Source organism: Capsicum annuum, chromosome 8 (genome assembly GCF_002878395.1).
Source record: "Capsicum annuum cultivar UCD-10X-F1 chromosome 8, UCD10Xv1.1, whole genome shotgun sequence".
In the NCBI taxonomy this organism is placed as follows: Eukaryota; Viridiplantae; Streptophyta; class Magnoliopsida; order Solanales; family Solanaceae; genus Capsicum; species Capsicum annuum.
Genome location: NC_061118.1, coordinates 164,172,267 through 164,193,845, shown reverse-complemented (window position 1 = coordinate 164,193,845; position 21,579 = coordinate 164,172,267). Strand labels below are relative to the sequence as shown.

General features: G+C 32.9%; 1 long non-coding RNA gene across 1 annotated transcript; it reads left to right on the top strand.

Moving 5' to 3' along the window:
* The first annotated feature begins 5,717 nt into the window (after nucleotides 1-5,717).
* On the top strand, nucleotides 5,718-19,499 carry LOC107840169. The gene is made up of 4 exons (XR_001665193.2): nucleotides 5,718-5,889; nucleotides 6,740-6,918; nucleotides 18,941-19,022; nucleotides 19,119-19,499. It is a non-coding gene; the product is annotated as an uncharacterized LOC107840169 (long non-coding RNA).
* Nucleotides 19,500-21,579: the final 2,080 nt, after the last annotated feature.

Sequence of the window (21,579 nt, the reverse complement as noted above, 5' to 3'; positions counted from 1 at the left end):
TCATGTAAATTATAAATTTTGGATCATTTTGCAATAAATAAAATTCAACATTCATTCATTCCTTAGTCCTTACTTTGTATTTTTTTCCATTTAATGATTTAAATTGAATTTCTAGTTTAAATTAAAAACTTAGTTTTAATATATTATTAATTTACTATTAAGTATTATACTGTTATTAATTTATTATATTAAGTAGCATATGTTTTATTTAAAATATTGTATATATGTGTATATATTTTCTAAAACAGTATATATTTAACGTATACATGCGTATATATTTTATAAATTAGTGTATAACTATATATATAATGTGTGTATTATTGTAGTATATTTTATTTAAAGTAGTACGTATGTATTGAATGGTACGTATAGACGTGTATATATCTTCTATAGACGTATATATTTAACGTATATATGTGTGTATATTTTATAAATTAGTATATATATCATGATATTGTAGTATATATCTTGTAGTATATGTTTTATTTAGAGTAATATATATATTTAACTAACGTATAGTCGTATACACGATTATATGTCTATATTTTTTTAAAATTCTAATGTAGTATATACTATATATGTAGTGTATATATATATTGTTTAACGTATTTAAAATATATATAGGTGGGTATATATAGCGTATATTGGAATTTTTTTTTTTTGACCGTTTTTGACCAAATTTTTATCTGGGTTTGATCAGGTTTAAGTGGGTTAGACTGGATTGGGCTAAGTGGACCGGTTCAGGGTTGTTTTTAAAAAATTTACTGTTTCACCTGGACTCAGCCCTGCACAGACCGGCCCACAACCCGGCTAATTTTCACGGGCCAATTTCGGGTTGATCCGGCCTGGCCCACTTGACCCCATAAGCAGGGTGAACCACACGGCTAATTATTTTATACCCAACTTTAAAACTTAATTGAACACACATTGATGTATGGTAATTCACATATCCCACTACGATTCCATATTTCAAATTGACTTTATAAGAAGATTAGTAGGTACTCGAGTGTTGTCTTCGTATTCGATTATTCATGTATTTGACTTGATGGTAGTGTAGAGTACTGTTGCAGTATTAGCTTATTCATGTATTTGACTTGGTGGTAGTGTAGAGTGCTGTGTCTATCGTAGTAATAGCTTATTCATGTTTGTCTTTGGTTTTTGATAACTGTTGTCATCTTCACTTGTTTAGGTGATCACACCTTGTTGATGTCACGGTTCCTCCTCAGACCCAACTTATAGGATTTCACTAGATATGTGATAGTTCTTGTCCTAAGAACAATCGAAATTGATATATAATTGATGTCCTTATCGTTTATTAACCCTTTTCACATAGCAATATAAAGAATATGGATTTAGCATTTAACATAGCTCGAATTATTGTTCTACCCATTTTACAATCGCTCAATCGATTACATTACTATTTACGATGGTAATTAACCTCACAAGTCTGCAATAAAAATATTAACCTAATTGATATATAATTGATGTCCTTATCGTTTATTAACCTAATTCATGAATTTTAAATTCACAATAGAATTGGTGATTAGTAAATATTATTTTAATATTTATATAATTGTATCACTTCAGAGCTGAATCATCAACTGTAGAAAGAAAATATGTACTGAATAGGCACAAATGTGGAAAGAAAATATTACTGAATATGCACGTTACATCGAATGCCCTAAGTCCCTTACTAGTTAATAAAGTAAAGAGAAAAAAAATCTAAATATACCTCCTTAGATTATAAATTGCAAGTCATAGCAAGACTTCTTAGATTGCAACTAATAACAAGTTAATTTGTTTTTTTAAAAAAAAACAAATAAAATTAAGAATAAGCGTCTTTTTATATGCTAATTAAAAAAACGTTCATTTTAATAGGAGGTAGTTATTATGTGGGCTAAAATTATGAAACCTATTAATGTGCATGCTTTTTTCTATTTCTTAAATTATATTTATATTAATTTTTCTAAAATAAAAACAAATACTTTTTCTTTTTCCATAATTTATTCTTACTCAATCTCTATTTTAATTTCTAATTCATGAATTTTGAATTCGCAATAGAATTGGTGATAATAAATATTATATGTTAATAATTTATTTTTAATTTGTAAAATGTATACAACCTATTATTCATATATTATTTTATACAATTAAGCTAAAATCAATTTATATATAACAAAGTCATATTTCAAATGATTTTTTATTTTTGGGATCTCAATTTATGAAATTGGTACATAAGATTCTATATAAATGATATATCTTATAACAGTTTCTAGTATATGAAAATGGTACATAATATGATATCCACAAATTATTTTAATAAATTTTATTAAAGTCACTTTATACTCTTGTCATACTTAATGAATTTTTTTTAGGGGGGTGGGGGGTTGGGGTTGGGGGAGGGGAGGCTCAATGTATGGAGTTGACATTAAAATTGGTATCGATAATTTTTGTATAAGTCACATTTGTATGAAATGAGTTTATGAATGTGACAATTGATACGAAAAATGGTGTTGTATATTACATAACTTTTTTAGTGTATGTAATGGATATTTAATGAAAAATTGTCGCTGTACATATTGAAAATAAACTAACCGATAATTGTTTGGTATCAAATAACTTTTTTTTGCAATAAAAAAGATAATTCGTATTAGCCATGATTGATATTGGTGTTGACTCATTGTATTAATTTTGCTTTCTGCAATCAGTATAGTTCAATAGTTATACAAAAATATAGTTACAACTTACAATAAAAAATCTAAAAATATATATAAATGTAATTTTCACATATAATAAAGGTAAATTTATTAATTGGGTCGGGATTTTAATTGATAAAGTGTTACATTTCTTTACAATGTTGTACTTTCCTGCTTTTCATTTTTCATATTGAATAATTTATTTGGCAAAGTTAATTCTCAAAGTATGTGCCATATTTTAAAAAAAAAGATCTGAAAAGTTTTTTATTTTTAAAATCTAGTTTTATTTTATTATTATTTATTGAAAGTCACTGTTGTGATAAAAAGATAAAATCTGTGAATAATAAAAGAAGAATTGAAGGAATGATGTGTATCAATGCAGAAATATTTTACCAAGTTTTACTTCTTAATTTAAGAACAAATTTTGTTACTTTACTGATAAAGTTAAAAAAAATATAAATAAAGATAACTATTGAAACCAAAATTTATTCTTAACATAATTATCAATAGAGTTAACAAGGAGAGATATAATATTAAAGATTAAAAAATAGGAGATAATAACAAACACTTATTTTTTTTAAAATATTATTTTTAAAGAATTGCTATAACTTGCAATAAACAATCTAATAACTATATACAAGATAATTTTCACATTTTAAATGGCTGATTATTATAGACTAGTGGCGATAGCACGGGCCCAACATGCTAAGCTTCAATTTTTTAAATTATTATAAAAGTAGCGAAATAATTTTTTATTTTTAAATAATTAAAGTTTTAAATTATTTTAATTTATAATATTTTTTCTTTTATTCTATTTTAAGTGACACCAATATAATTTCGAAAGTTAAGCAAATATTACAATTGAAGTCGCGAAGTAGACATATCTTAAATGACTTATAATAACTAATTAGAAGTGATATAACAAAATTATTATAAAAGATAATTGTAAAAATAATTTAAGTGAGCCTAATATAAGATGTTAAGTTGATTTAAAACATAAAGAGTTAATTAATTATTTTATGCCTATTTTACTTTTTTTTTATCCAATTTATTAACTTTTTAATACTTAAATGATTTATAATTAGAGGTTATGTAGTAAATTATGGTTGAAGCAGCTGAAGCAGACATGTTATAAATATCTATTTTACTTATTTATTTCATTAATTGTTATTAATTTTTTAATACGTAAATGATATATAATAATTAAGGGTGATATAGTAAAATTAGGGAGCAAATAATGATCGGCAAGCATGTCGATCGCCGAAACTAAAAGGTTGTTAAAAAAATTAAAAGTTAATTTTTTTGTTTATGTATTTTATGCTTTATTTAATTGTACCTAATAAAAATTTCTATATTTTTTTTTGGTTTCCCATCCGGTGTCCGGTGCCCGGATTGAAGCCCCGACTAATCCGGATTGCGCGTTGCAGGGCCCATTAAGGTGACAGCGCTCCCAACGGAATTTTTCTCCATACCCAGGATCAAACCCTCAACCTCTGGTTAAGGGTGGAGCAGCCCCATCCACTGCACCACAATCCATATTGGTAAAATTGATATTTTAATCAGTCAGATCTACAACGTAACTATGTATTTATTTTTTAGTTTGAATCTAATTATTTAAATCTCAATAGGTGTACTAGTTTTATATCTTTTTTGGATAAAGATATTACTATTGCAAAGTACTTTATCCGATCATTTTTAATTTTAATTTTTTTATCTGTTTTATCCTTGTCATTAAATATTATTTATAATCAAATATTTAAATGACTTATAATGACTATTTAGAATTGATATAATAAAATTACTATAAAAGTTACTTCTGAAATTTTCTTAAGTGAACCCTGTATAAGTCGTCAAATTAATTTAAAACATCAATGGTTAACTAATTAGAAGTGATATAATAAAATTACTACAAAAAGTATTTGTTGAAAAAAATTTAAGTGGACTCCATATAAGTCGTTTAGTTAATTTAAAACATCAAGTGTTAACTTATATTTTTGTGTCTATTTTATTTTTTTAATGAAATATTATTAATTTTCTAATGCTTAGATGATTTATTGTAGTTAATTAGGTGTGATATAGTAAAATCACGATTGAAGTAGCTGAAGAAGGCAGGCCATAAATGTCTATTGTATTTTTAATTAAATATTACTATTTTTTTTAATATATAAATAATTTATAACAATTAATTAGGAATGATATAATAAAATCACGGTTGAAGCAGTTGAAGCAGACATGTCATAAATATTTATTTTATTTTTTTCATTGTATATTATTAATTTTCTAATACGTAAATGGATGATATAATAAAATCACTATTGAAGCAGCTGAAACAGATATGCCATAAATATCTATTTTACTTTTTTTTAATTAAATAATATTAATTTTTTAATATGTAAATGACTTATAATAATTAATTATCTAATACTTCTTTGACTTATAATAACTATCTCGAAGTGATATAATAAAATTACTATAAAAGTTACTTGTGATTTTTTTTAAAGTGAACCCCGTATAAATCATCAAATTAATTTAAAATATCAACGACTAACTAATTAGAAGCGACATAATGAAATTACTATAAAAAGTTCTTGTGGAATTTTTTTTAAGTGGACTAATTTAAGTCGTCAAATTAATTTAAAACATCAAGAATTAATTTAGAATTTTGTACCTATATGACTTTTTTTTAATAAAATATTATTAATTTTTTAATATTTAGATGATCTATAATAATTAATTAGGATGATATAATAAAATTACGATTGAAGAAATTGAAGCAGAGATGTCATGAAATTGAGGATAGTTTTGATGCTCTTCTTAATTGCCCCTATGAGTTTGCCAGATTTATCCATCTCATCCATGGATCTGAATGTCCATCCGTTCAAAGGAAATGGAACTAGAAAGAGCCAAGGTTTTATAAAAAAGAAAGAGTAAGGGGGGGTTAATAGGCAATAGCTCTAAATAGTTGGGCTACTATTTTGCAAATACAAAGAGTTCATAGATACGAAAGAAAGTACAAAAATTAGTCAGAAAGTCAGAACTGTATCCAACCTTTAAGTTTAATCAAAAAGAAAAGCTAAACTAGTTTTATCAGAAAGTACATTCATTCACAACCTACCACCAGTTCCTAGTTTTAGGTTTTGTATCTACTTTTGCCTCTTCTCACATGGAAGAAATCATCTCTTACTGATCTATGGTAGGCTCCTTTTTTTCCCTTTTTATTTTTCCAGTCCAACACATGTTTTTCTTTGTTCCTTTATTAAAGATCTATTTTATAGATCCCTTACATATAGTCCTTGGTTTTCTTCTCCTCTTTGCGATTTGAAGATCCAAATCTGTGATCATGTTTATTATTCCCACTTTTGATTTGAAATATGAGAATTTTTACCAGATCTAATTATCTGCCCCTCTATTTCCTTATTACTATTTGTGATTGTAAGGACATGCCAAGTCATGATACTATGCTAAGTCACGAATCATGATGGTTTTTGCCTGTATATATCATTAGAAATAATAGAAAAAAATTCTCGTCTATCAGTTATGTCTCTTCTCCTTATCCACAATTGAGAAATATTTTTGCTTTATGCAGTTGTGACCTTTTTTTTGTTTGTTAAAAAAAAATGAAGTTGGTGAATTTCTTCTGTTGGATTTTATGGGACTGAATTAATGCAAATATGAAAAAGAGATAAAACATGGTAATTGACTGAAAAAACTAATCACCCTTTTTAAAGGAATTGAGGCACCTTTAGGGGGTCGATGGAAGGTAACGTGGGGTTTAATATAATCCAATTGAAGAAATTAAGTTTGTAACAACAATCAACTTTGCAATCCAGTGGATAATGGAATGCTTACATCACATTATTGGCTAGTTTGATTTAAAGGAGAGAATTTTGTCAATATACAGTGTACGTACTATGGAGTCGACATCATTGTAGCTTGATTAACTGATTGAGACTGGAATTCATTGGCAGATTTCTGTTACATATGATGATGATATTGGTTTATATTGTTTAATTGATTGAAGTTGATGATATTTGCACTTACAGGTATAATAGCTTGCAAATTATTTGTAAAAATAATTGTCCATTTGAACTTGAACTTCTGCACTTACTGGACCACAATTTATTGTTGCTGATAAACGACAATCACAAGGCGACAATATGCACATCAACCTCTGGTGAACAACATATATCAACCGGCATGATGCCTTGAATTGATTCAAAAGGTACATTTGCTGCCTATTTCTCAGTTAGATGATGCTGTGCCGAGTGTACATGAGAGTAAGGCTGAATTTTGAATAACCAAACTTTTGTTACATTGTAGTGGCTGATTTCTGATCTAGTTGCTATTGGTCGTTCTTTCTTGCTGCTAGTGTGCTACTGGTTTTCTTATCTATTAGGTTTAGTTTCATAATAACTTTAGTTTAAAAAAAGAAATTATTTCACTATAATTAAAATGCTGTTGTCTGTTAATCTAACTAATGATATGTACGAAAAAACATAAATTAGGAGCACGAGTACTGCTATATTGGCTGCCAGTTAATTTCTTGCTGTTGGAGTGAAAAATTATTTTTTAACAAAGGCATAAAGCTGCATTTTCACTTGTGAAAACTGAAAAATTAAGGCAGTGAGGCGCAACTGTGTTTTTTTAATTCAGTTCTTGCTGCTACTTTTTTACTTTGTGAAAAAATATGGCAAATAACTACATCGATTTGCACTTTGCTTTGAAACAACTGTGTTTTTTCTTACTTTGTGGCCTAACTTTCATAGAGAAAACTACTTTTAAATAGTCCATTTTGGATTAAAAACCAACAACATACCCAGTAAATACCATAAGCGAGGTTTGGGGAAGGTATAACGTATACGCAGGCCTACCCACAACCTCGGGGAGGTAGATATTGTTTCTAAAATACCCTCAGTGTATCAAATCCAGGTACAAAGTAAAGAAAAATAGTGTAGAAAATATAGCAACTCGTAAGGGTACAATGCAAAATCTACCAGAAAAACAATCACCAGCCACAAAATAATTGAAACATAATTGTCATGATCCAAATTTTGGGTCGTGATGACACCTATCACACCCTTCCTGATAGGTAAGTCTTGAACAATGCAAAATCTACCAGAAAAACAATCATCAACCACAAAATAGTGCGGTAATCGAAACATGATTGTCACAACCCAAAATTTGGGTCATGATGGCACCTATCACACCAAAGTAAAAGACAAAAGCGAAAGAAAACAAGTACTCAAAATCCCATAAGCTATCATAGAAGAGAAATCAACACAGTATAATCCTAGATTCAGAAGTTAGTAATACAAGCCTCTAACATAGAGCACAAGAAAATAGTCTAAACTGTGTCAAATAAGCATTAGAAATAAAGGATAGAAGAGATTTGGGCAGACATCTGCGGATCAACAGTCGCTACCTCAATCTCTGAAAATGATCAACAAATCTATATCAGTGTTCCAAGGTTGCTACTCAGTACCTGCACATAAGGTGCAAAAAAGCAAGGGTGAGAATTATGAACACGTACTCAACAATATCATCGATCGACCCTAATTCTGTGTGATGGCGAGAGACAATCAAACCAATCACCCACAACAATCAGAAACCTGCACTCAAAAAATTCCATTATAATCTAATAGTATAATCCACAGTACTCACCAAAACCTGACTCTCATGATAAGAATAGTAACCACACACATAAGTTTAGATAGAAAATATGATCAATCACATAAAAAAAGTAGAAATCAGTGCCAAAGATCCAATTTCATTTTCTCATACTTCTGTGCAATGAGTGTTTTCCAGAGAGCTCTATCATTTGTGTTGAATCTCCCAATCCACTTCTGAAGAAGGCTTCTGTTATGAAAACTCAGATTCTTTATGCCCTAACCACTCTGTTTCTTATTAAGAGCCATTGCTTGCCATTTTTGCCACATCTTTTGTGCTTGTTTCCTTGCCAAAGGAAATCTCTTCTCAGCCTATCGACCTCTCTCTACCCTCTAGGCATTGGAAAGACAGCCATCATATAGTTGGCTAGAGCATCCAACACAAAGTTTATGAGGATCACTCTTCCACCTAGAGATAAGTATGGAGTTTTCCACCTAGCTAGTTTTTAATTACATCTCTCGATTACATCATTTGAGTTTCTTTTGGCTCCCAGAGGCATTCCTAGGTGCTTTGTAGAAGGATACCCACCTGACACCCTAGCTGGAAGCCAAAACCTGCACATTTTGAACATTATTGACTGCATGTGCAACTGTTGCTAGAATTAACATGGAGGCCAGATAATGCTTCAAAGATAGTTAGAATTGCTCTGAGATGTCAGATTTGATCCACTCCGGCTTCACAAAATACAGAAGAATCGTCAGCATATAAGAGGTGAGATATTTCTACACATCTCATATCATTAATTTGTGAGCCAAAACTCCTGATCCATCCACTTGCCTGTGTTGTTTTAATCATATTAGGGGATTAGGGTAGAGGGTTAGTGTGTAGGAGTACGTCTGTGGTGTATTGGTGATACCTATGTTTTTCGAATAGATATTTTTTAGTATCATCTTGGGTGTGTCTTGTTTTAGTTATTACCCTTTTCTATTTGTTATGCCGTGTGGATGTATGCTTTTATGTGATTTGTTTGTTATATTGTTATCTGTCCTGAGCCGGGGGTCTATCGGAAACAGTCTCTCTACTTCATCTGTGGTAGTGGGATGGACTGCGTACACTTTACCCTTCCCAGACCCCACTTGATGGGAATACACTCGGTATGTTGTTGTTGTTGTATCCATAGCCAACAAGAATAAGAAAGGTGACATTGGGTCTTCCCGCCAGAGTCCTCTCTGTGATTCAATAAAACCTTCTGGTCCACCATTAATCAAAATCGAGAATTTCACACTAGAAATGCAAAATCTAATCCAGTTGATCCTTTTACTACCAACCCCATATCTCTAAGGACTTTTAACTGATAATTCCCAATTAATGTGGGAAATAAAGCTATGCAAGTTGCATTTAAAGACTTCTTAAAGAGCTTACTTTGATGAAAGTTCTGAATGGTTGCCATTATATCATCTTTGAGAATTTCCAAACATTCTTTGAAAAAAAACCATTGTGAAACCATCCGGCCCAGGTGCCTTATCATCTGCACAAAGATTGATTACTTTTAAAACTTCCGCCTCTGATCAAGGTTCTTGCAACCATTCTCTCTCTTCTTCATTTATCTTGTGCATTGATTACTTTTAAAACTTCCGCCTCTGATCAAGGTTCTTGCTACCATTCTCTCTCTTCTTCATTTATCTTTTGGCCCCCTGGAAAATTGAAACAAGACCCCGAAGTTTCTGATTCTCTATATAAGTTTTTGTAGCAGTCCACCATAGCCTTTTTAATCTCTGAAGCTTGAACCACTTCCTCTCCCCCAATTTTTAACCTGTCAATTGAATTATATCTCTTACGGGCATTGGTCATTCTTTGAAAAAAAATCTAGTGTTTTTGTCTCCTTGTTTGAACTACAACACCCTAGATTTCTGTCTCCAACTCGCTTCTTCATTTTTGGCACACACGTACCAAAATTGTTGCCCTGATCAACATTTCTTCGGTTAAATTTCTGTCTTCTTGAATCTGGTCCAGATCAGCTAACTCAGTCAAAATATTGTTTTTCTTGTTAGCCAGAATCCCAAAATTTGTTCTACTACGTTGTTTGAGCTTATTTTTTAGCAACCTTAACTTGCTGCATAGCTTACAATTAGGGCAGCCTTGCACCTCAAACTCGGACCACCATTTCTGCACCAGTTCTTTAAAACCCTCCACCCCTAACCACGAATTCTCAAATTTAAAACAAGACCTACTTTAGATCCAATTCACACTCCGGAGGGATTGGGGTATGGTCAGAGTTTGCTCTAGGCAACAGTTTTTATCTAATATAAGTAAAAGATTCTTCCCGTTCCATAAAAAGTAGGAATTTGTCTAATCTTGCAGCACTGCTATGATTACCTCCCCTAAACCATGTAAATCTCCCCCCATATAGATGAGGGTCAGGGACTTCCATGTCTTCGATCCAGTTAGAGAAATCTCTCATAATATTTGCTATTCTTGTACTGTTTCTTCTCTCCCCCATGTATATGTTGGTGTCAAAATCTCCACATGACCCAAGGTCCTTCCCACATTCCCTTCATTGCAGAAATCTCTTCCCAACATTCAGCTTTATCCCTCCATGTGTGAGGAGCATACACACCCGTTGGGTACCATTTTAGAGAATCCTGGACAGCTTCAAAGCTGTATGAGGCTATCTCCCTTTATCAATTAGATCTCTTTTCCAGACACTACCGTCCATAAAATCATAATACCTCCACTGCTTCCTTGTGCCTCCAGAAACTACATTTCATCCATCTGCAGCTCCACATTTGTTTAGCCATCAGTTCTATTTCCTTCTCTACTTTGGTCTCCTGGAAACAGTAGATGTCAGCCTTCCTATTCAACATTAAGCTCTTCACAAGATTTTTTCTAGACCAACTGTTCAAGCCCCTCACATTCAAGAAACTAACTTAACTTTCATTGATAAGTTGGACTTAGAGCCTCCCCCCTGCTTCTAACTCCTTCAACATATTCATTCAATTCTGACTGCAAATTTTTAAGTTCATTCTTCCCAATTCCCCTGCTTCTTGGAGTCCTCAACATGCCACTCTCCTCTGCCTTCCCTGTTGCCTGATTTCTCCCATCCAGTTTCATGAGTAGAGCTAGAGCTTCTTTTTCGCAACCTTATAAAGGCTGCCCCATAAATTACCTAATTCCAATATATTGGAAATAAAGCTAGTCATTTGTTTCCACTTCTTCAACCTCCTTCAAATCCTGCTCTTGCATGTCAACAGGGGTTGTGTCATGCACCTGCATGAGTTGCGTGTTGGGATCTACAAAGTTGGAGAGAATCCCCTTACCCGTCACGTCATGTCATCTGTTTCCATTTCTACTGCTGAAACTCCCTCCACTGGCTCAGCAACACCTTGCAAATGAAAGGAAGAAGAAGAACTAGGGATCGTTTTTTCTTTTGTTGTTGCTTCCCAGGCCGCAATACATTCCAAAAATACCAACGTAATCTAATAGTATAATCCACAGTACCCTCCAAAACCATGCTCTCATGATAAGAATAGCAACTGCCAGGCACGTAAGCCTAGATAGCAAATATGATCAATCGTATAAAAAAACAGAAATCAGTGCCAAAAATCCAATATCAACTTACCAAATTGAGTTAATCAATCATATGAAGGTGCAATAGGGTGTATGCCATAAGACATACACTACAATGGGGAAAAATGAGAATGATAGATATGATGCATGTCTGTCCTACCCTGTATAGACTCCTGCCCTGTACAGCTGGGATCCGTCAGGGACTGGCCTAGTCCATATACAATCCTCTGGACCTATACCTGGTGTTACGGAACCCTACGAACCCGTCCAATATCTTGGTGCCTCGAATAAATCTCAACTTTTTGATTTGCCCGAAGGCCAAGGGAAATAACCAATAGATTCATGATGATATGCATATAAGGAAAAATGCTGGAATGCCATAACACAACAATGCCCGTCTAGTTCAGGACAATCAGACACTAATCATATCTCATAAACTTCCCCAAAGTAGCGTAAAGTCAAAGCCAACGCCACCCGTATGTAAATAGTGAAATTAGGCACCGACAATTCAATTAGTTGATAATTATATAACAACAGTCATCAATGAAAACCCAGTCCAAATAGCCAATTAACTGATTTTTTTTCTCTTTGCATATATACCGCTACCCGCATAGTTGCTCGCCATCTCATCTATATGGAACCCCCAATTCCCCTTATACTTAAACTACCACATAAACACATCGAAATAGATCAAAGAAAGTCTGAACTTGCTTTAGAAAGGAAATTGCAAGTTGAATCAAGGTCCAAGGAATCAGATAGGATGGCTGATTCCTGTCCCTTATGTCTAGAACCAAAACACTCATTGGCTATCAAGACTACATCCATAATCTGCCTACCTCTTGTGAAAGGCAGTTGATGACCATTTACAAACTTGTTGATCACTCTCTTAAGCCTTTCTGTGAGTAGCTTAGAGATGACTCCTAATCAATCTAATAGGTTTGAAATCTTTAAGTGTGCAAGCACCATTCTTCTTAAGAATTAACGCAATACATGTTGCATTAAAGCTCTTTTCAAAATATTCATTTCTATGAAAATTCCTAACAGTGTTCATCAGGTCCTCTCTCACAACCTCCCAATAACAATGAAAAAATCTCACAGAGTAGCCGTCTGGGCCCGGGCTCTTTCAGCAGCACGTAATTTCAGACATTCTAATACCTCTTGCTCTTTAAAATCCCTCTGTATCCATTCATTCTCCTCTTCAGTAATTTTATAATCACCTTGAAAGTTGAAGTTGGGTCTCCAAGCTTTTGTCTCTGTTCTAAGTTTTTGATCGAATTTCTCAATCTCCCCCTTAATTCTGTGTGGATCAGTGATGGCATCTCCCCCCACTTCTAACTTGTCAATGTGGTTATATATATTATCTCCTATGACCATATGCCATCCTCTAAAAGAACTTAGTAATCTTATCTGGGTGGGCTATATATATTGGTGTACGAGGTGTGGAGTTCACTAAATAGCATCTTTATTCATTTTCATTTTCTAGTCCCATTAAGCCCCTTGACTTTCTAACTTAGAATTTTGATCTTCATCTTCTCTCTTTAGTTGTTTCTACTTCACTAGCATTCTCAATAATCCCCTTAATTGATTCCTTCCACCTCTTGCCATCAATGTATCTATCTTCTGCATTATCAAACTTTCTTGGATTCTGAAGGCCTCGGTTCCATTGCTAGATCTGAATATCATAGAGTTGTTAGCTTCATCATCTCTAGTATATATCGCTGATCTGATACATGGGTTCGAGAATTTCGGCATATATATAAGGCTAGGTCTCCACCCCTCTTTCTCCCTTAATATTGGTTGATTTTGTGTGCAAGTAGAAACTTAATACCCTCCAACATTGATTTTTCCTGAGAACTTATCAATGCAATGTCTATAACCCTGATATTGTGTTTTATCCTGCATATGCCCTATTATGTGGCCATCTATATTGCACTTTGGCCCTCTCACTTCACACATGTTCCTTCCTGTCATTTGTTAACCACCTCCAGATTGCGGTCAGCTTCACACCTGTTCCATTTCTCGAAGGTGCTCCAACTTCCTCGGGACACAATGAATCCGATTTCCTTCTCCCCTGCATGCTGACAACCACTTCCAAAATACGGCGACAGAAAAAGAATTGCGGTCAACTTTCTCAAGCAATGCTGAAACCAGTGGCTTACCCCTCAGTCAACAACAACAACAACATACCTCAGTAGCTTACCGCCCATCAGTGCAACTGGAAATTTACTTCCAGCGAAACAAATAAAGATTCAAACCCATCTTATGTGGGTTCTAAATCGAGTCTCATTATTGATTTCTATGAATTTCCAAAATTTGAACAGGAAAGCCAATTAATTACAGTAACAACTATCATTCTATGAGAAATAACTACAACTTATTTTCAACTTTACCTATTCAATTTCTGGCAATTTCTTCATACCCTTTGAATTGTTGTTGTCATTGCGCTTCAGCTCCATGTTTTCATTGCACTTCATTTCCCTTTCTTTCTTCAGCTCCTCTTTTCTTTTCTTCTCCGTGTTGTGCACCCTTTAGACCAAGCAAACAAACAAACAAAAAAAGCAGCAGTCAGTAAGGAGGTGTTAGTCACTAGGCAAATTTCTGACTTGTTATACGTGAATTTATACTTGAATGGATTACCTGTATGGTTTGTCTGCTGGGAGATTTCCAGCTTCTTTCAATCTTTTCTTAATTCTGTCGGTTATAAATTCATTCGAATCAATCATTTCTTCCATCTGCATAATTTAAAATGATTAATCGTCATATTCTCGTTGCTGCTTTTTTAACGGGTATGAGCTATCTATGAAAAGTCGTTAAAAAATCTAAATATTGCATTACATTAGTGTGTCAGTTTTATGGTACTAAATCGTTTCACCATCAAAAGTGACCGTAAAGTATTCTACTAAGAGAGAACAAGATCACAGTATGAGAACATCAAAAATTTACTTCCACATAATGACCATCCAGACTACTGACTAGATTAAATCAGCTTGCGACATACTTGATACTATCATAATATCGCCATCTATTCTTCATAATTAAAATACTACATTTGAAGTCCATCAAGATAACCCAAGGAAGTTGTTGTAAAGTGCATCAAGATTCAAGAACAATTAAGCTGGAAAAAAAGGACATACAGTCACAGATACTCAAAATTGAAGGTGATTTGTTGCCTTTGTCACAGACCGTAACTCTACAATTGCAGCATGAGCTACAACAGCTCCACACCAGTAGCATTTTTTTTAGCATAATCAAACAACAAATTCACTTACTAATTTCCCTCGTAAATCTCAAAACCCTAAAGATCAACTAGCTTAATCACAAACATTTTTCACTTCTGGGAAACAAGAAGAAATCTGAATATTACCGTAGTCTGTAGGCTGTAGCAGAGAGAGATTGCCGATTGAATGAACAATGGTTAGCTTTTGATGGGAAGATGAGAGAGTGGTTATTTTCAGATCTGAAATTTTAATTCTTAAAGCCCCAACTCTTAAGTCCACAATTGAGAAATCTTTTTGCTTTATGCAGTTTTGACTTATTTTTGTTTGTTAAAAAAAAAAGAAGTTAGAGAATTTTTTCTGTTGGATTTTATGCTGACTGAATTAATGGAGACATGAAAAGAGATAAAACATAATATAGATAAAAAGAGCATCAAAAATAAATTAGTATTAGGTGAAAAAATGAAGGCAAAAAATTAATCACCCTTGTAAAGAAATTAAGGCACCTTTAGGGGGTCGAAAATGAGTAACATGGGGTATCATTATAATTCAATTGAAGAAATTAAATTTATAATTACAATCAATTTTGCAATCCAGTTGATAATGGAAGGCTTACATCACATTATAAAATTTAACTCTACTCTTACTATGATAAATACTCAACTATAGAAAACGTAAACCAGTCATAAAAAGAAAACTAACCATGTGCCAATCTATCACTTTATTATGATGTATTTTTGTAAAAAGAATTAGAGAAGATATTTTTATTTTTGCCCTTACTCTTCTTGTTAAGATTATTTTACTTGGATTTTTGTATTTTGTTTCTTCTTGCCACTTATTGATTAGTATCTTTTAATTAAAATTCCCTTCAGCAATCATTTTAACTCAAAAATAAAATAATATAAGATAACATACAAAATTAAATTTGTAATGATTTCAACTACTACTTTATAAATTTTCTAATATTATATCCAATCCTCCGAAAATATATAATCGATAGGATGACTTAATAAATAATATCTCGTATTTATTATTTCTCTTGGCAGACATGGAAAAAGACAGAATAATTAAAATGAGGCGAATGGAGTATTCTTTTTAAGGGGCATATAAAGAAAAAATATGACAGGTAAATAGATCATTGAATATTCTTATAGACCATTATTAAGTTAATTCATAAAATGACTCTAAATTAAGGTTATAATATTATAATATAAACTTGAAGTCATTGAAATATTTTGTTTCAGATAATTCTATAGGATAAAAAAAAAGATTTGTTGCAAAACTCTTGCCACGGAAATCATGAGAGAAATTAAAACTCAATAATATCAAAATAATTTATTTCTATTTATAACTAAAGAATTACGTACTCACAATTTTTTTAAAATATTAATATTTTCTATCTATGTTATGTTCTTCTTTGAATCCTAATTATTATAGATTTAAAATCAAATTATTTTATAAAATATCCAATTACTTGTAGTATTTTTGGCATATTGTAATACTTTGGTAATACTTTCTTCCTAACAAATTATTTTTTAATCTAAAAGTATCCAGTTATGTGATTAAATATTTTAATAATTATGAAAACTTATCAACAAGATATATTTAATAATCCATTCAATTACACTATTTATAAAACAAAAAAAAAAGAATCTAATATAAATTATATATATATATATGTTTATTTATTTATTTATAGGAGTGTACTTGGTATGGAGTTTATTAAATATCAACTTCATCAATTTTCACTTTTGCTTCTCTCATTAAGCCTCCTCACATTCTAACTCAGAAATTGGATCTTCATCTTCTCGTTTCTGTCATTTCTGCTTCACTAGTATTCTCAATAATCTCCTTACTTGATTCACCTCTTTTTCATGTGCATCATCAAACTTTATTGGATTCTGATGGCCACAATTCCATCGCTAGGAAGATCTGAATATCATAGTGTTGTTAGCTTCATCATCTGTAGTATATATCGCAGGTCTGATACATGGATTTGAGAATTTCGTCCTATATATAAGGCTGGTCCTCGACTCCTTTGTTCTTCCCTCAGTATTTTAATATTGGCTGATTTTGGGCTCAAATAGAAACTTAAAACCCGATGTTCTAGGTCCAAATATTGATGTTTCCTGAGCAGTAATCAATGGCCCCTTTCCTTGTCTATACCCATGATATTGTGCTTTATCCTGCACGTCCTATTATGTGGACATCGTTATTGAACTTTGACTCTCTCACTTCACAACTGTTCTTTCCTGTCGTTCATTAACCAACTCCGGATTGGGGTCAACTTCACACACATTCCATTTCGTGAAGCTCCCACTTCCTTGGGATACAATGAAGCCGATTTCCTTCACACACATTCCATTTCACGCCTTATTATGTGGACGTCAATATTGAACTTTGGCCTTCTCACTTCACAACCGTTCCTTCTTGTCGTTCATTAGCCAACTCCAGATTGGGGTCAGCTTCACCCACATTCCATTTCGTGAAGCTCCAACTTCTTTGGGACACAATGAAGCTGATTTCCTTCTCGCCTGCATTGTTGTCAACAGTGTCCAAACTACGGTCACCATATTTGAATATCCTAAAGTTATTAGGTTCATCATCTCCAGTATATATCGCTGATCTGATACATGGTTACGGGAATTTCGGCCTATATAAAAGGCTGAGCCTCGACTCCTTTGTTCTTGCTGCAGTATTTAATATTGGCTGATTTTGTTTCAAATAGGAACTTCAAACCCGATGATTTAGGTCCAACCATTGATATTTCCTGAGAAGTAATCAATGGTATCTTACCATCAGCAAGACATCTACTATATAATCCCGCCTTTACTTTTTTGAGATAAAGGTAACCAATTGTATTTAAACATAACTTTGCACCTAAAACAGTGCTAAGTCAAGAACTTTACAGATCATACTTACAACAGAAACAAAAACCGCTATTCAAAACCCCGAGTGGTTGTACATTGCCAATTAACTGTTCTAAGTCTCCTACACCAAAAAGAGAACAAACTAAGGAAATCCAACCTACTTTTCTGCATAGAATTGCTAGTATCTTCAAATTGTCTTGAATTCATCTCATTCCAGACCACCCACCATATACAAGCAGGGATGCCTGCCACCAATCTTCACTAATACATTTTCCCACAGTCGTCCAGCTCCTAAGAAGTGGCCTTTAGACTGTTCTGGCCAATCCAAAGATCTTGCCAGAAAGCAGTCTTTCTACCATCACCCACAGAGACCCCAAAGTCGTGCCACTGATTTCTAGTAGCTTTCCAGACACTGTTGCTATTGGGACTGTCTGCCTCTTGAGTAATCTAGCGATTCATCAGCCCATACTTCTGTGCTATGAGTGTTTTCCAGAATGCTCTATCATTTGTGTTGAATCTCCCAAGCCACTTCTGAAGAAGGCTTTTGTTATGATGACTCCGATTCTTTATGCCTAAACCGCTAAGTTTCTTGTTAAGAGTCAACTGCTTGCCATTTTACCATTGTCCCACATTTTTTTATCCTTGTTTCCTTGCCAAAGGAAATCGCTTCTCACCCTATCAATCTTTCTCTCTGTCCCTCTAGGCATTGGAAAGACAGCCATTCATATCGGTGGGTAGAGCATCCAACATTGAGTTTATGAGGATCACTCTTCCACCTAGAGATAAGTATTGAGTTTTCCACCTATAGCTTGTTTTTGCCACATCTCTCGATTACATCATTCATATTTCATTTGAGTTTCTTTTGGCTCCCCAGAGACATCCCCAGGTACTCTGTAGGAAGGGTACCCACCTGACACCGTAGGCTGCACATTTTGGCTCTCACATTCATGTTCTCTGAGTATATAACTTTTTGAAGTTGTTGCAGAAAATTAAGGCTTCATCAATCCTAAAGAAGTTTGGCACATGGTATCTTGAAAGTTGATTCGACCAAGTCCTCAACTGAAAGAGTACTTATCGTCATCCTCTCTATGCAATTTTCTTTAAAGTTAACAAGTTGCTCTTTAATTTAGTAATTTGCTAACATGTATCAATGTGTGGTGTAGAGAGAGCGAGCTACTGTGGATGAAGATGGTCCTTGTGTTGCTAGTGTTGCTGGAAGTAGATGATGAGGTGCTAGACCGAAAGATGTGCGGAAGTTGACAAGCGAGCTTAGCTTTTGTGTTGATATTTTGTTTGTTTGTTAATTAAGACTAAGATTAGTTGGCCTTAATCTATTCCAGTTGCTTACTTTTTTTTTTTTGTGCATTTTCAAATAGAGGTACTACTTTTAACGTATTTGAGGCTGCTAAAAGTTTTACTCAGGCTTTTTTACTATTAAATTCGTTACTGTGAATGCCACTATTTTGTATTGTACAGTGTATAACCAATATCAATAAACACGTGAATGGGATGATAAGGAGAGTTGTGGAGTTATTTGATGTCAATGTTGAGTATAAGGACTTGTTTGGCCACAAAAAAAATAAAAAATATTCACGTTATTTAGTTTGGCCATAGTATTTAAAAAATGGGCATTTTTGATGTTTAAAAAAATTAAAGAGTGAAAAATAAATTTAATATTTTTTAGAGTTTTATGAAATTAAGTGAATGTTTTTTTGTATGGTCATATTTACCTAAATTTACCTGTTTATATTTTAAAATTTTAAAATTGATTATTAATATTTTATGTAGTCATTTAGTGGCAGGGTTGATATCGGAAGAAGTGAATTTTTATTGATTTCATAAAGCTTTATATAGAGAGAGATTTTTATTCTTAGAGAGAGTTGATATTCTTTTTTAATAACCGTGGTGTTTGAGTCAGCTTGCGTGCACTTTAACTAATTTTACGGGGTATTTGTCATTCATTTCTCACTAGCAACTTGTATTTGTTAAATTTTGTCCATTAAGGCTAGAATTGATAAAAATAATCACCATCTGATGTCTCATTATGTTAAGCTTAGCTTCATCGATCCAATAGGAAACACCCTTTAATATAATACTTGATATTTTTAGAAATAGTTGATTATTTTTAGGTAATCAAATGGTGTACCCCAATTTTAAATGGCTGATTATTATAGAAATCCAAATTCCCACTAAAACGACGATCAATTCTGCTAAAAGAAGGAACAAAATTCAGTCGTTTACACGTGTAAAACTAGAATTCAACAACTTTAAAACCAATAAAACCACACAACATTGATCACAAATGCATACGAGAGAAAACGCTCAACTTATAATATGATTTATTTATTTTTTTAAGAAAAGAAAAAACACTTTGGTGCACGAAAGTGTTATGATCCATTGCAAAGTTCCATATCGATACTACAAGCTATTAACCTTGGGCTCTCCCATCTTAATAGCTAGCTTTTGGGGTGTGGTTCTCCTAAGGTTGTAACAGAAAGTTTCCAGAAAGCTAAGTGATTTACTCGTGGAAGCAGTCAAAGGAAAAGCTTGGTTATGCCGTAATTGCACATTGTGTAAATACTTGAGCTAACGTAACGGTGATTGATGTCATTTTAGTGTGTGTTTTGTCTTTGTACGCCAAAGAAAATTTAGTATTAAGAATTTAATTTTGTACCGTCAGAGGGGTTAATTTTTTTTAATTTTTTTTTCAAAGGCATGTTAAATCCTATATGAATTCTAACAAAAATTATCTCGGTAATCAAATTGTTTCCTTTTTCAACCTTAACAACAATTTAATTTTGTGTCCGAATTTATTTGAGACGATTTGCCTTAATTGGAGTTTGACATGAGTAAGGAATAAAAACATACAAAGGTTTTCGAGTTATACAAATATATGAATTGGGTCTCTTTAAGCCTGTATAGAATTCTTTCTCATCATGGTGGAGATGGAGTCCTATGCATCAATTTCACCAGTCAGGGCTCAGGAGAGGAAAAATAAATCATTGTGTTCAATCATCTACAAGGAACAAATTGATGTTAACAAGGCCGGGATATGGTGCATGGCTCGTTGGAATGACTGGGGTTTTTTTATAGATGACCATTGCTTTTTGTGGCACGTCAAATGCCACACCAAAATCGACCTCCCTAACTTCCGCTACTTCAATGACTGGAAAACATACATGTACAAGTGTGTTATTACCCCTTCAACTCATGAATATTTTGATAATTATCCCGAAGATGATTACTTTTGCACCATCTCCCTCTTCTTCAATGAAGAATCTTATTGTCTAATTTGCGCTCCTCCTCATTATAAAAAATGGGTAAAGGTAAAACTTTACGATGATATCTTGTTGCTCGATGCTGTCTCCTTCTGTAAAGATGAGAAAATATGTACTCTGTTCAGGAATGGGAAACTAGGCGTAATACAGATGGTCCCCGAATTAAGTACTTGTCTGTCTCCTGTCACATTCAGTGCACCAACTGATGCAAATACTGAATATCAGATGATACAGTTGGTTTCGCGGCAGGACCAGTTGTTTCTCGTTCAGCAAAAATTTGGATCACCTTCGGTCTTGGAGGTTTGGAAGGCCGACTTTGAAACACAACAATTCAACAGGGTATTCA